The 15,138-nt window shown below is 41.6% G+C and overlaps 1 protein-coding gene across 1 annotated transcript in view; it reads left to right on the top strand.

Annotated features, from left to right (window-relative positions):
• The first annotated feature begins 2,350 nt into the window (after positions 1–2,350).
• Positions 2,351–15,138, top strand: part of large2 (LARGE xylosyl- and glucuronyltransferase 2) — a 131,388-nt gene continuing 118,600 nt past the window's right edge. Inside the window, exon 1 of the mRNA XM_085161763.1 lies at positions 2,351–2,863. The gene's annotated coding sequence lies outside the window, so the exon portion shown is untranslated. The remainder of the gene's footprint in view (positions 2,864–15,138) is intronic.

Below are 15,138 nucleotides of genomic sequence, written 5' to 3'. Positions count from 1 at the left end.
TTGATCAGCTGTTGTTAGAATTTATTTAATATTAATTTCAAGTATCAGCTGATGTTTGCTGGAACCACAGCTGTTAAGCTGCTGGTCATGATATCGGTTTGGATATGTGGTGAGAGTGAAACATGAAGATGAAACCAGGAGATGTCCTTACTGAATCATCAGAGCTGAACAGGTGATGGAGAAACAGGTTTACCTTTTAGGTGACATGAATGAGTTGAAGGGAAGTTGTGAACTGTTCTTATTCTCATTTAAAATGTCTCGCTTTTATTAAATAATTATCTGAAGATTACAACCAAAGTTTAGAAATCATACATATACCAACAAGACTGTACATCACTTTCACAACAGTGTCTGTTTTCATTCAAAGGCTTTATGGCTTTTCCTATAATACCTGGGGGGCCAATTTTTTGTCCCAGTCCAGCCCTGTGGGGAGCTCAATCAGAACCATTATATCCACAATGATATGTAAAACTGGCTGACACTTGTACTTTATATTTTTTGAATCTGATTTTTCTCCTCTCTGCTCTGATGCAAAATGGGATGATTCAAAGCTAAAGGAATTTCCCTGAGTCATCTTAAACTAAATGTGAAAGCCCCTTAGTCCAAAGTGCTTCATAATTCATAAAGACAGGGCTTATTTAGACCTGGCTGTCTGTAGTGTTTAGACTATAACTGACTGCAGTTTTCTGAGACAATTGTAGGCACGTTTTTGGTTTGTTGTGGGCTTCAGACTGGACAGTAATTAAAACTGAAAAAAATCCATCATTGAATAGAATTTTTAATATATATGTAACTGAACATTCCAGTTATTTTTAATTAAATGACATATGAAGAAAATTCAAAAAATATACTGTGAATTAAATGCATAAAATAACATGAGAAATAGCCTATAACTCAGTAAATGTGAAGGGTTCTTTATTTTAAAGAAACTGAATTAGTACGTTTACATTGAAATATTATATAAAAACTTAGTTTCAAATTTCACAAATAAGTCATATTCATTTAATAAATAAAACTGCTAAGCTCTAGTTTAACTCTAAATTCAATGCAATGAGTGAAAATTCAATGTAAGATACATATAGTTTCTTTTTTATATATTTGCCAGCAAACAGAGCTGGTCGGGCCTCTAACTCTAAGCCTCAGGAAAATACAAATGAATAAGTGTTAATGAAATTCCTCAGGAAGTTGTTATGAAGGAGGGAAATGCCGCTGAGACCAAAAGTGCTTAGTGAACAATTTTAACAATGGAATCTATATGAATTCACTGTTGAAGCGAGCCTCAAGTGACAGTGGAGGGAATGCAGTTTATTTGCTTGGCTTTAGTTTTAGTTCAGTAAAATGAATATGCATGCTCCCCTCGTATATTCTTTCTTACTAGGAGGTGATTATCCACTTTAACTTGTCAAATAAAATCATTAAAATCCTGAAAGATGGTCATATAGTATCAAACTGAGTTACACTAAAACCTTCAGTTCACTTTATTTTTTTATCTTTATTTACAGAACCATCATCTTACACTTAGGTTGCCATGACGATACTTCTGAGTTACTTCACCCAGTTAGGAACCTTCATCAGTAAAAGTGACCATTAAAGTGCAGCTCTGGAGGCTGCTGCTTGGTTTGGGCAGTCTCAAATACTGAGCACTTTTTGTGATGGGAAGTCGTTGAAGCCATTTTTATTTGGTATGACCCAAAGTGACAAAGAAGACAAGACAAGGAAGGGGCTGCAACATTGCAAAGCAATTACAGAGGTCAAGAAGAAGCCCTTTCCCGGTAGACCTCTGTAGAACTTTTGTACCAAAGCTATTACCATCTGGTGGCCTACAAATAAATACAAGTTTAAGGCCTTTGGCTTCATTTTTCTGAACAGAAAGCTAGTTTATGTAGAAATACCAACAACACTGAGCTGATAACACCAAGTATTTTAAGATAAACTCTTAGAAAATCCAGAGAGAGCAGAGCATTACATCTCATATTGCACTTGTGTATATTCTTGCTCTTCAGATGTTCCCTGACGGAACTTGTTGAATCTGCTTCCAGGGTTTATTTTTGTCAAATGCTTGTGCGCTGAATTGAGCTACAGGTTGCAAGTGAGTTTTAAAACGCTGTGAAATCCCTTTATTGTGCTTTGGTCAGATGACATAAGTGGTTGTGCGGCTCAATGAGTATGGCTGAGTACGTGTCTGCTCCTTTTAGAGGATGAATACGTGCAGGCGGCTCCTGGAGAGGAGCCGGAGCCTTTGTGTCGCCGAATCGGCCAAAGAAAGAGAGAGAGGGTGTGTGGCCGAGAGACAGCGAGAGGGTTCCTATTGGCTGAGCTTGTGTGGGGAGGGCGGAGTTTGTCCTCACGTCGGGGGACAGAAGGGGATGGGGGCTGCTGAAGACTGCCCACCTCCCCTTATTTTTCAGGAGGAGCAGAGAGAAGGAGGGATCGTCAGTACTCCTCTGCTCACGAGCGTGTGGCGAACCGACAGAGACCGGATCTGACAGCCGCAGCGCCCCCGCGCTTCTTACCCAGACAGGGTGCAGCGCTCTGAGGCTGGACTCGGCCGATAAAGCTCGGCAACCTCGGCGCGGGATTCGTGCTCGACCACCTGGCTCTCCTCGTCGCTCGGTCGTGTGAGGACAGATTTACTGAGCCGTTAACGTGGAGCGTCTCTCCCCAAACGCACAAACACTACACACAGGCACGCTTTCTGGACCGGAGACGATACCACCTGCTCATCCGTCCTCCGCTGAGCTCTCCGCTCGACTCTGAACGGATTTCTGAATGGTTTACAAATCCGCTGGATTAGGATATAGAGCGACTGCGGCCAAGAACAGCAGAACAGTGGAAGTAACAGCGAGCAGAAGTTGAGACGCAGGTAAGGGAGGTTTGCACTCCGTGTGGCAGATCGAGCAGCAGCGGGCTGTGATGTGACTCAGGAGGGATCACAGCCAACATTTCAAATCTCTGATGTTACTGACGCGTAATGCTGCCTGTCGTGGATTATGTCTGTGATCGAGCGCGCGCGTGCCTAAGTCATCTCCATGTGACTTGATTGGTGGATAAGGTGTAATTGAGCAACATTCTTTTTCTCTGAGCCATGTTCAGACCCCCCCACCTCCCCAAACACACACACACACACAAACACACACGCACCACCATTACTCCTGTGCGCGCACACACATCACCTTCCACTTCTTCATGCTATTACTTTGAATTCGCAGTGTGCCTCTCGATGGAGCCGTTACACATTGTATCACGCTGAATAACATTCAAATCCTAAGGTCACGAACATCGTCCCAGTTTCTGCGTGGATGCATAATCCTTAAATAAAAAAGAACGCACAGCTGCTGTGGACGTAACCGGCTCCATCAGACCGCTGCAGCGCGCTCCTAATACACAGTAAATGACATAGTGTAATAAACGGCAGCAAAGTTAGAAAGAAAACAGGCCGCCCGAAGAGAGAAACCACAGGATTACCTGAACTATGCTCTCCCGCACTAACGCACCTTCATCCAGTCTAACAATAGAACAGCCCCGCGTACATGACGAACACAACACGCAGCTACTCTCATCATTTAAAAGGAGAGGGAGAGAGCTTTAACCTCGAGAGGCGGAATAAAACGAAAAACTTTATTTCATATTTGAAGCTCTTGAACTTTGAGTACATTTGGAGTGCTAGCCCATAGCCCATCAAATATATGACATGTTTTTTTCGTTCTTTTAAAATATGAGGCTTTGTTATAAAGTAAGGCACTGAGTTACAGACAGCCTGTGCTTGGACATAAAGTTAATTTGCAGCTATCTGAATTGCTTAAGCATTTTCTTTCTGTAAATTGCATTGCTCGTTATTTGTTTCTAGTTTTGAATAAATGAATTTTTTTTTCTTTTTTCTTATTTTAGTTTTTTCTGTTTTAGTAATTTTACAGTTTGTATCAGACAGTTAATGTGACTATAATCTGCAGGCAATAATAGATACATCGGTATGATAAGGCTGACCGTGCATATTGTATTATTGATAGCATCTTATTTATTTTATCTATGTGAGAGTCTGAATATTAAAGCATAGTGCTGCCTGAGCCTGTTAAAATATCTTTATGACCACGTGCCCACTGACCTCTGGTTTGGCTGCACTGTGAATGGATAAATGCTGTTTATCTGGCCTTGTCCTCAGTGGTTCATGGTTCATCTGAAACAGACGGGGAGGATCTGGAGAACTAAAATGCAACTTGGTTTACTACCAGTAACCAGAGGTGTGGCCAGATTAACCTGGACTGGGATAAATGAAATATCACACAGGTGGAATAAAGATTATGAAAGGGAGAAACATTTTATTTCAGGTATAAAGTTCAACCACAGCTGCTTTGTGTTAATATTTACAATTTTTTAAACAAAATTTAAACTTATTATTTTCTTTCTTCTTCTTTTGGCCACTTGGGGGCAGTGCAACAGAAATTGTTCTGTATTTGGGCCAACATGGTGTGTCCACTTCAAGCTCTGGACTGAGGAATCGCTTATGCCTCTTTTCCACTAGTACCTTCTCAGCTTGACTCGACTCTGCTCGGTCTCTGTTGTTTTCCATTATGACTGAGCGACCACCTCAGTGCGCCTGGGTCATCACAGCCGAAAGTCCTGTGATGTCTTTGCTTGCAAAACAAACGCAACGGAACAATGGAGGACGTCTGGGTGTTTGTGAGTCGGTGACCATGGTGTCGGTCTTCGTGCAGTCGTTTCTATCGTTGCCGAATTTCAAAATGAGCAGTTTTGATTTTTGGGAACAAGCCACTCTCATGACTCATCGAGTGACATCATTGATGGGTCAGTTGTTGGCTTGCAGTCTGTTGATCTCACATTTTCAGATCGACACGGATCACTTGTGATTCCAGCCGAGCAAGTACTAAAAAAGTACCTGGTACCAGGGACTGCTACCTGATCGGAAACACTAACAAGCAACACAAATGGACCTGAGCCGATTAGGTGCTAGTGGTCCCAACACAACACCAGTCAAGATGGCGTTTTTTTTCTTTAAAAAAACAAACAAACAAACAAAATACCTGGGAGTGGTATGTTGAGCTGAGGGGAACTGCAGGATCAAGTGTTTTTTGCAAGATGCTCAGCTTTGTATTTTTTTTGTGACTTGCATGGAGTCTGGATGGGCATCCAGGCAGGACAGCAAGCTCTTCAACATAGTCTAGATGCCCATCTCCTCCTGTGGTGCTCTGAGGCCATATGAAATCCTGTTTTTCTCCTCAGGATTCTTTAGTCCCGTTCTTCCAGTTATTTCCCCAGAGCTCATGATTGTAAGTCAGGGAAAACCTAAAGTTGTCTAAATCTCCTCCTTTTTAGTTCCGATACAGCAACAGCATTACTGCCCATCCTCTAGTCTGCCTTGTGCACCTTTTAACCTCACTCTGGAACTGCACCCAGAGGCACCAGAAACACGATTTGTTTTGCTTCTTAGCAAAGCTAGAGCCCTTCATGCATCACTAGCAGTACTTGTTCATTTGTCCACAGCTGTAGCACATTCAGCGCCTGGTCAGTGCTCTTCATATGGGTTAGCGAGTCTCAAACACACGATAGTTTCCAGCTGGTAACTCGTAAATTCCAACTCCTGACCCAATCTGGAACACAAAAAAGCCTGTATTTGTCATAGTATGATATTGAAAACTATGGCGTCTACCTCTGGGATCCCGCTGTGACAGCTGTTACTTCTTTAAACACTTGGCCGCTTCTGCTTCCTTCTAATCTTGCTGCCTCCTTCCAGAGACACTGTCCAGTTTGCCATTTGTCCGATGAACCATGTCGTCAGTTTCTCTTTTGTTTGCGCTGCCCTCTGTGTTCGTTACAAAGGAGAGCTCCCAGACAAACTGGAGTAAGCGTTTAAAAAGTCCGACCTTTTGGCTGCTCGTGTCTCTGTCTGCCCACCTTCTCTTTTACCCTGCTTCTCATCTCTGTCTTTTTAATAAAACAGGTGAACTCTTCTCCTGTGTGTTTTAAAGAGCAGCATTTAATTATTCATCACTTGTTAGAAGGTTCTCTGTGCAATATATGTGTGTGTGAGAGGTGCTAGCAGCAGTAGGACTTTGCTCCTGCTGCCTTCACTGACTAGACACTCCCATTCCCATCCAGGAAGTGGAGGAAAAATGTTGTTAACATATTTTCCAAAATCCTTCAAGAATATGTCTGGAATTCCTGATGACTGCGTTTGGCTACGGCCGCCTCAGAACCATTCCACACTTCACATCAAGCACTTTAACTTAATATCTCGGTTAGTTGAGGGAACAGCAGGTATATTGAAGGGCACATCCTAACCAATATTAGCATTGTAAGTCCATTTTGAAGATCTCCTGTAGGGAGATTAGTTTGATCAGGACCACTGTGCTCAATCTGCAGTAAATGTTTTTGATAGGATGCCTCCGTTCTGGGAACTCTGTCAGTGGGAAAAACACCTCTACACCCTTTCACGGGCAAACATGAACAACATCGAGAGATTGATGATTGTCATCGTCATTGATGGTGATTACTTGTCCATCGAGGCAATTTCTTTTCTCTCTTCTTCACTCTTGGATTATTGTGAGATTCATAATAATAATCGCAGAATGTTACATTCCTAGAATATAACAGACCCCTACAACACAGACATGAATGGGTATTCATGTGCATGTGTGCGCAATTTCCCAGCAAAAGCATAACTGCCTGGAACGATATTGGCTGCGTAGGTGGGTTACGTTGTAGCGAGGGCAGGGCAACATGGCCAAAAATGTTTATCACGATATATATTTGAAAATTTGTGATAAGGATAGAATTGATGATATAATTGATGCGAGACAAAATACTTTTACAACTCCACAACTTTATTAGTTGTTGTACTCCAACGAGCGCTTCTGCTTCAAATGATGAAATAGGTTTGTTGTGTTTCCTCCCGGCGCCACGGCGGCCCGCTTGCATGTACTACAAAAACTTGTGCTTTGTTGTGTATCTGACGGACAAAAACCAGACCAGTTCCACACCACTGAGGTTGCACCATTTTTACAAACCAATTCTGGTTCATCTGTTGCTTTCGCTCTTCTCATTCTCTGTCGCCGCCATGCTTTTTCTGCCATGTGCGTATGAAAACAAGGGCACTGTGCATGCACATTTATTTCACTTTCTTATCATTGCCTAACATTGTACTGATATTACCATGAAAGGTATAATATGACCCAGCCCTAGCTGTAGTTGTAGCCTCTACAAAGATCCTCGCAGAAGTCTAAATCAGGTATAAGAGAGGCAGCTGGTGGTGTTGGTGCTGAACATATAACTGCTGAAAGGTTTGGTTGTTGTTTGCATGCTCAGACACTATATGTGTTTATCTGAGTTGACCTTAGGCGGGTGCTGCATGGGTCATCCTCTAGTGATGTGTGATTCTAAGGCTCATTAGTCCGGTGAATAACACCAGTGTATTGATGTTCTCAAAAATGCTGCGACTCACTCAGCAGCTCAACAGGCTGAATAATTGCTGTTGTTCCATGCACACATATGATTGTGACCAGCGCATGATGTCATGTGACTCTGGTGACAGATGGCTGAATCTCTATTTAGTCATAAAGAAAGCCGAGGAGGACGACGAGGTAGCGGAGGATTTGTGTGGTAAAGAAATTAATAATGTTTGCAAAGAAATGACAGCTGTGCTGCATTTATTCTGCAGGAATATCTGGAGAGTTTCAGGTGTGTTGAAGAGCAAATGTTTTAGCATATTTTCATCAAAGATTGATGAAAAATCAAAGGTTACTCGTGATTACTGGTAGGGCTGTGACCAAAATCTCATATCCCGATATAAGACATCTATCATCCGATAACGATATAAATCACAAAAATGTTACATTTTTTGTAAATTCTGTGAATCTCGGGCAGCTCGACTTGCGGGAAGTGTTTCCAGCTGCGCGTCATGTAGCTGGAGTCGAGTATTTTAACCGATGCATGAAACGATACATTTTTAGACATAAGTTGTAACGGCCTCCATTTTCTTTGTGAGTATTTATTACACGGCGTGCTGCGGGGAAAAGCCTGTTCTAACGTTTGAGTCTAAGGTCTATATTTTAGCACCTGGCGGCTCTTTTTTACTTCTCATCCCTAAATAATCTGCTCTTTCACGTGATTCAGTTTATTTTTAAAAGTCTCAACAGGATCTTGAGCTTTATTGTGAAAGGTTTATGTGGAACATAAACAAGCGGACACGCGATGGTGTTATTGTCGTTGTTGCTAACGACAACGCATAAAAACAGGCGCTTGTCCGTCCGTAGTGTGGTTATATTAAATATAAGAGAAAGAGAGAACTTTAATAAGTTAATATAGCCACTACAGTGACCATCAAAACCATGAAAAAATATTGCCGTAAACAGTTTATTTTGCGACACCACGAAACAAACAATAGCGTAAAATGAAACGCTAGACTTTTTATATCGTCATCGTTATATCGAACAGCCCTATGTGGTCCCCACATGCTTCAAAGGATCCACCATCATCCCGGTGCCCAAGAACAGCAAACCCTGAAATCCCTGAACGATTACCGGCCAGTTGCACTGACCTCGGTAGTAATGAAGGTGTTCGAGAGGCTGCTGAAGAACACCATCTCCTCCTCCATCCCAGACACCACAGATCCGCAAATCTGATGTGACTTCTATCAGTCACATGGAAAGGTCATCAAAGGTCATTTGGTGGGAGGAAATGAAAATAACACGAATTAAAAAAAACAAAAAACAAATAGAAATACAACAAATTTAAAAAAATGAACTAGTGAATTTAAGAACAACTGTGCAGAGGTGTGATTTTTTTATTCCTCATCTATTTGCATGAGGCTTAAATAAAAGCAAATGTACATTTCAGCTTCTTAGTTTCCCATTAATGTTTCAGATGGTTCATAATTTCCACCCACTTGCACAGAAGTGAAGCTAAAATATGTTAGAAATGATTGCTGGAGGCAGTCATCTCTGTAGTCCAGTCAAAGTATAATATGCATCCAGCAATAATGATGCAATGTAATGCTTGTGTCTGTCTCAGTAAGTTCCACATCGTTGCTATGCTGTAGTATCCCAGGTTGGTGCATCTGATATCATGATCCGAGAAGAGCTTCCTTTAGACTGTTGCATTGGTTCAATATTTCATTGATTAAAGAAGCGAAGAGTGTTTAGTCTGAACGAGGTTTATAATCCAAGGCTTTTAACTTTTGGAATATACTGACATAAACCATTTAGTATAAAAAGAGTAGTTTTCCTCATCTTACAAAGGATGTGCTCACCAGAGCTATTATAGTTTTTGTGTTTTCTAATTAAAATTGAAATTGAAGTTTTTATTGTATATTATATATGTTATATATCACCAAATTATCACAAGTTTTAATGTTAGTTCTAGTCTTTTTATGTGTCATTGGCAAGATCTGATTCACAGTCTTGCAGACGTCCAGAGTCTCAATGGACATGTCCATCAATGCCTCATCAGGCAAATTGCACAGCCTCTGCCTTTGTCTTTACAGTACGTAAAGGGCGACCGTGGCTCAGGGGGTTGGGAAGCGTATCTGTAACCGGAAGGTCGCCGGTTCGATCCCTGGGCTCTCTGTCCTGGTCGTTGTGTAAGACCCTACTGCCTACTGTTGTTGGCCAGAGGGGCCGATGGCGCGATATGGCAGCCTCGCTTCTGTCAGTCTGCCCCAGGGCAGCTGTGGCTACAACCGTAGCTTGCCTCCACCAGTATGTGAATGAATAGTGGCATTGTAAAGCGCTTTGGGTGCCTTGAAAAGCGCTATATAAATCCAATCCATTATTATTATTACGTATGTTCATAGACAGCACAGACCAATGGCATGCAATGCATTATTCAGAGCGTGTGCAAAAACCGAAAACTCTGTGAGAACACGACATTTACACATTGGTTTGTCGGGGAAGCCGAGGTGGTTTATACATTAAATGCCGTTATGGGGAAACTTTTTCAACTTGTTTTAAAAATGTTATTATGAATGCAAATCTTATTTTACTTGAAACGGAGGAAATACATTTTAAAGTCATTAGAGCTCTCCTGGTCATTGTTACAATTAATATTTACATAATATTAACATCATTTAAATATTGTTGAAAAGTGTTTTCTTTGCTTTATTTGACAGCTGTTGTTGACTACAAACATCGATATAATGACAGAAGGGTACTTCAAAATATATTGCATTGAATCATATTACATGTAGAGCTTACGATGTTCCAGACATTTGTTTGAGGAAACTGGATCTTCTTAAAATGTAATTGAATACTTGGGTTATAGACATTAAGTTGGTACAGTTTTGCTATTTTAACTGTGGTCCATGATGATTTTTAAAGAGTGAAAAAAAAAAAAACCCACAGGAAAAACTAGCAAAGCGAAAAAGTTTGCCTTCAAAATTTCACATTTATAGAATTAAGGGATCAAAAGTTTGAAAGGTGCCAGAATTGACACCCTGTAACCAATTTTTTTTATTTTTTGAAGGTAAAGTTTTGCAAGACTTCATTGTCATTGGTTATTGTGTAAAATTGATACAACAAAACCCAAAACTAAACTCCAGAATCACCAAACACGTTTTACATCGATCAGGTGTAACATTAGGACCACCTGCTTAATATTGTGCTGTGGTGATCCATCGACGTATGGGCTCCACTAGACCCCTCAAGTTGTGCTGTGGTATCTGACACCAAGATGTTAGCAACAGGTCCTTTAGGCCCTGTAAGTTGTGAGGTGGGGCCACCACGGATCGGACATCCCACAGATGTTCGATTGGATTGAGATGTGGGAATTTGGGTCAACACTTTTTGTCGTGTTCCTCAAACTATTCCTGAACAGCTTGTGCTTTGTGGCAGGATGCATTAACCTGCTGAAAGAAGCCAGAGCCATCATGGTCTACATCATGTTGTACATGGTCTCCAACACTGCTTAGGTCGATGTCAAAGTAACATCTACATGGCTGGCAGAACCCAAGGCTTCCCAGCAGAACATCCCACAATGAACCCTGGTACCAGGTGTTCCCCAAGTAAGCAATGCACACCCGGCCATCCACGTGACCTAAAAGACAACATGATTCAGTAGACCAGGACATCCTCTTCCATTGTGCTGTGGTCTAGTTCTGACGTGGTCATTGTGTTGGCTTTTTCAGTGGTAGACAGTGGTCAGGATGGGCACCCTGACTGGTCTGCGCCAAACTGTGACGCATCCATCCATCCGAGAGATATAACCTCTCCATCATGTCCTGGGTCTGTCTTGCTTGTCATTCAGAATTTGAGCTTCAGTAGCTCATTGTTGGATCAGACCACATGGGCCAGCTTTTGCTCCCTGCATGCATCAATTGGCCGCCCATGACCACCAGTCCTTCCTTAGACCTCTTTTGATAGATACTGACCAATCAGCAGGAGCTGTAGTTTTGGAGATCCTCTGAGCCAGTTATCTAGCCGGCACAATTCAGCCCTCGTCAAATCCTCACACTTGGCCATTCCCCCGTATTCATATTTCTCTACGATTTCATATGTATTAAAGACAGAAAATATCTGTAAGATACAGTTTACTAAAGCTTTTAATCACAAGACAGTTTTCAGGTCAGTTTCTGACTATAATTAGATTTTTTTTTTCAGCAGCTGAAAATAGTTTTTTTTTGTGCTTTTTCTGGAAGCAGTACAGTCTATCCATAAGCTTCCATAAGCAAGAGAATTACTCACATTTACGGCCGCAGCACAGCAGCTTTAAGTTTAGTAGTTACTCGTAATAAATTATCCTCAATATGGAAATAGGACGTACGCAGAGCTAACAGTGACAGCTCACCTTTGTGACGTGAACAACACAAGAGTCAGTTTATTGCACAGCTGATGGACATCTTAATCAACTTAATGACTTCTTACTTACAGTGTTATATGTTCTTCTTAAGCGTTTATAGTATTTGGCCTCTGTAATTATCACGTTCAGACAGTGAGATAGCTTCTTTACTAAAACGGTAAATAATGTCTCGTGTTGATGTCATGGGAATATCTGAATGAAGACATGAAGAGCATTAAGAACATTAAGTGATTCATGTCTGAATGGCAGAATGCAGTCACGTTAATGAAGCCAAATTGTATTTCTGATTGATGGCTGTGCTAATTACTCCGTGGATGGAGCCTTTCACAGTATCGATATCACACTCAAACTTGATTTATGATCAAAATAAAGATGGAAATGTTATTTTCTGCAGTACGAAACCTCTAATGAGCTCTTTCTGATCTATTGTGTGCTAAACTGAAAAGTGGACTATTAGAATATGATCAATATTTCAAAAGTATAATCCAGAACAATAATGTCATTAGGAGCTCTGCAGAGATCGTGGTCTAATGTACTCTGCAGCTAATGCAGTTGATGGAGTTAAAATAGATTTTGTCTGCGTTTGTGAACCATAAACTTTTGTAATGTAGAGGAAATTTCAACATTTGAAGTTCTTCTTTCTCCTTTAATTACATATGTGAAAGATTTAAGCTATTGGAAAAGAATAAAACTGACTCCTCTTAAAGAATGTCTAGTTATGGTCTGTCTAATGGAATGCATTCATTATGGACCAGAGTCTTGAGGTTTGCATCTTTAATAGAGAGCAGAGAGTTTGGTGCTGGGAAGGAAAAGTACTGAGAAAAATGCAGACTAGCCTTATCCTGCTCAACGTTTTTGAAAAAGAAGATCAGATTCCTTTTTAAATGAGTTTAATCCTGTTTTAATTGCTAACCTGGTTCAAGCAGTAAGCAGCGGGGTAATGGGCACATTCAAAAGGAGCTGAATTAATGGCTAATATCGGCTAATTATGCTCCTGGTAGCATTCTCCTCTACTTTTCTTTTCACTGTCTTTGCAGCGTTGTTCCCCTCTATGCCTGCGTTCATCCACTTTTTTGCTAATGGTTTCTCTATTAACCCCACCTGATGGCAGTGTAGGTAATTACAGATATATTTACGGCCTGTGGCCACACACAATGAGGAATAAATATCGTGTTTGACCAAGCAGAAGGAGATATTAGCCGCCCCCACCCCAAACACACACTCACACACACTTCTTTCTTTTTTTAATGAACACCATCACCAGAAGGCGTAGTGCTAAAGTTCTGTTCAATAATTTCTTCAGCTGGTGAATCTCTCCTTTAACTCGAACTCGTGGGTTCGTCCCGCCCTCCGCCTCTGCTGTTCTGTTGTGCAACAAGATATTTAAAAATAAAATCAATATGGACGCTGTAGGGGGGCGGACCGCACTCTGATGTAGGGGGGCGGACGCAACTCTGATGTAGGGGGGCAGACGCAACTCTGATGTATGGGGGCGGATCGCACTCTGATGTAGGGGGGCAGACCGCACTCTGATATAGGGGGGCAGACCACACTCTGATGTATGGGGGCGGACGAAACTCTGATGTAGGGGGGCGGACCGCACTCTGATGTATGGGGGCGGACCGCACTCTGATGTAGGGGGGCGGACCGCACTCTGATGTAAGTGGGCGGACCACACTCTGATGTATGGGGGCGGACCACACTCTCATGTAGGAGGGGCGGACCGCACTTTGATGTAGGAGGGGCGGACTACACTATGATGTAGGGGGGTGGACCACACTCTGATGTATGGGGGCGGACCACACTCTGATGTATGGGGCGGACCACACTCTGATGTAGGAGGGGCAGACCACACTGAGATGTATGGGGCGGACCACACTCTCATGTAGGAGGGGCGGACCACACTCTGATGTATGGGGGCGGACCACACACTGATGTAGGGGGGCGGATCACACACTGATGTAGGAGGGGCGGACCACACACTGATGTAGGGGGGGCGGACCACACACTGATGTATGGGGGCGGACCACACTCTCATGTATGGGGCGGACCACACTCTCATGTAGGAGGGGCGGACCACACTCTGATGTAGGGGGGCGGACCACACTCTGATGTAGGGGGGCGGACCACACACTGATGTAGGAGGGGCGGACCACACTCTGATGTAGGGGGGCGGACCACACACTGATGTAGGAGGGGCGGACCACACTCTGAAGTAGGGGGCGCGGACCACCTTTCACTGCAGAAAATGTTCATCAAGTCAGAATCAGAATCAGAGACTTTATTTATCCCCAAGAGGCAATTAAGAGTCAGCCGGCTTCTTCTTTTGTATCATTTTTAAGACCGTATAAACAGTGTAGTAGAACAAGTGCATATGGTTGAATCATTAGTTTGCTTAGTATATTGCTGTATAAGTAATCTGTGCAAAATCCCATTAAGATTTGCCAGTCGATGATAATCAAAAGGCAATAAATGCGTTCCACTGTTTATCTGATACAAGAACGTATACATTAAAAACTCATAATGGTCATTTATTTTCTCCAAATGCTTTAACATTTCTAGCTGCAGTTTGTTGTTTTTTAATTTTAACAGAAAAGCTTTTCATGATTCACAGTTCAGAATATATAGTAGACTTTCCTGCAGCCCTTAGTTCATTTTCTCTTTGTAAACAAGTTTAAATCTTGCCTCTGCTTTTATGCCTTCTGATTGGCTGCCTTTCATAAGTAAAATATTTTAATGGTTGTTGGAGAGCGGCACTGACTTCATTCTTAGCCAAAAGCAGAAAAAATATGTCTGAAACTAAGGATTTAAAACAATCTGAAGCCTATTTTGGCTTATATTAATATATTATTATATTAATATTTTTACTATTTTTACTATATATCTATATATATCTATAAATATATACTATTTATACTATATATCTCTTCTCCCCTCTGGTTTTCTTTCTCTCCCTCTCTTTCTTTCATTCTTTCTCCCTGTCCTATCCCCCAGTCATGTCTGTCCCGTTTGTAAAATAAAAACATAATTATAATAAAGGTCAATCAAATGGACCAATATGGCAAGGCCATGATGATCCACTTGGTAAAATAAATCTGCTTGGCATCTTTCTTGGCCTTAAGACAACAATTCTGATGGCTAAAGATCCAAACGGGACACACACAAACACAAAAAAAATACTATATATATTATATTTATTTCAGAGAAGATTTGTCCATGTCAAAAAAAGGGAAAAAAGGTCTGTGTGTCATCTAAAATCATCATAATTTAAAACTCAGCTTTTTGCTTTAATTTATAAAGATGGAGAAAAACAAAATGAATTCATGGACCATT

The sequence above is a fragment of the Neolamprologus multifasciatus genome, chromosome 1 (genome assembly GCF_963576455.1).
Source record: "Neolamprologus multifasciatus chromosome 1, fNeoMul1.2, whole genome shotgun sequence".
NCBI classification, from domain to species: Eukaryota; Metazoa; Chordata; class Actinopteri; order Cichliformes; family Cichlidae; genus Neolamprologus; species Neolamprologus multifasciatus.
Note: the sequence above shows the minus strand (reverse complement) of the source record. Positions and strands in the feature narration are given on the sequence as shown.